Raw genomic sequence first — 1,213 nt, 5'->3', positions numbered from 1 at the left:
GAGAGGGCGAAGAGAACGAAGAAAGAGAGATAAAAAAAAAGAGAAACTTCTAATAAAAAATAATTCTGTGACCCTGGTGGGTTCTAGGAGGGAGGGGGAGGGGGGAGGGGTAATAAGTCTTAAGCGCATGTACGTTTTTTGTGTACGTACCCCCCCCCCCCCCTCATTGTATGTGCGTTTTTCTCTTTTCGTCTCTTTCTTAGTCGAATTTTATGGTTATTTTCTCTTTTTTATCTCTCTCTTCACACGCATTAACCAGAAGCAAGACATACCGATTAAAAATGATGATAATAATGATAATAAATATTGATAATGATAACGATGATGGAAAGGATAACAGAAAAGATGAATATGATGATAACAACCTGATAATAGTGATGATAATGATAATGTTAAATAATGTGATAACAGAAAAACGAGGATTAAAATGAATATTCTGATAACACCCATAAAATGCCAATGATAAATAGTAACAAGAAAAATGATAATGATAATCATTCGTTTTATTTTAAAAAAAGCAATAGAAATGCCTTATTTCACTAAAGATACATTCAGTCTCGGTGTTTAATTAGCATTCTTTCCACTTCGTTTCAGAGCGGGAGGCGAACTCCGGAGTGACGGAAAAGAGTAAGTTTGAAGAAATTCAGTGCATCTTGGTATTATTTTTATTTTTTTTTTATTGTTTTGATTCTCGTGGTTCTGTTATTTCGACTGTTTTTGTTGTTTTTCTTATTTGTATTTTTTTCCTTACTCTTTCTCTTTCTTCTTTTTTTTTCCTTTTCTCCTCCTCCTCCTCCTCCTCCTCCTCTTTCTCCTCTCTCCTCCTCCTCCTCCTCTTCCTCCTCCTCCTCTTCCTCCTCCTCCTCCTTCTCTCCCCCTCCCCCCTCCTCCTCCTCCTCCTCCCCTCCTCCTCCATCCTCTTCCCTCATCCTCCTTTTCCTCCTCCTTCTCCTTCTCTCCGCCTTCCCCGCATTACCCCCCTGTCCATTACATGTCTTTTTTCCTCCTTCTCTCTCTCTTCCTCATTACTTCCTTCTTCCTCTTTCTCTCTCCTTCCGATTTGGTTCCTACTTTTCTCTCTCATTCTTTCTCTCCTCGCTCTCCTATCCCTCGCTCCTCACCCTTCTCTCCACCGCTCCCGTCCCCCGCCTCCTCCTCCTCCCCTCCTCCTCACGCCTTCCTCCTCCTCCCCTCCTCCCTCCCCCCCCACCAC

At 42.1% G+C, this 1,213-nt stretch overlaps 1 protein-coding gene across 1 annotated transcript in view; it reads left to right on the top strand.

The window, feature by feature from the left end:
• Positions 1-606: 606 nt before the first annotated feature.
• LOC119574109 (tetraspanin-9-like) overlaps positions 607-1,213 on the top strand; it is a 35,108-nt gene continuing 34,501 nt past the window's right edge. The window contains exon 1 of the mRNA XM_037921184.1: positions 607-627. The gene's annotated coding sequence lies outside the window, so the exon portion shown is untranslated. The remainder of the gene's footprint in view (positions 628-1,213) is intronic.

The sequence above is a fragment of the Penaeus monodon genome, chromosome 6 (genome assembly GCF_015228065.2).
Source record: "Penaeus monodon isolate SGIC_2016 chromosome 6, NSTDA_Pmon_1, whole genome shotgun sequence".
Classification (NCBI taxonomy): Eukaryota; Metazoa; Arthropoda; class Malacostraca; order Decapoda; family Penaeidae; genus Penaeus; species Penaeus monodon.
Note: the sequence above shows the minus strand (reverse complement) of the source record. Positions and strands in the feature narration are given on the sequence as shown.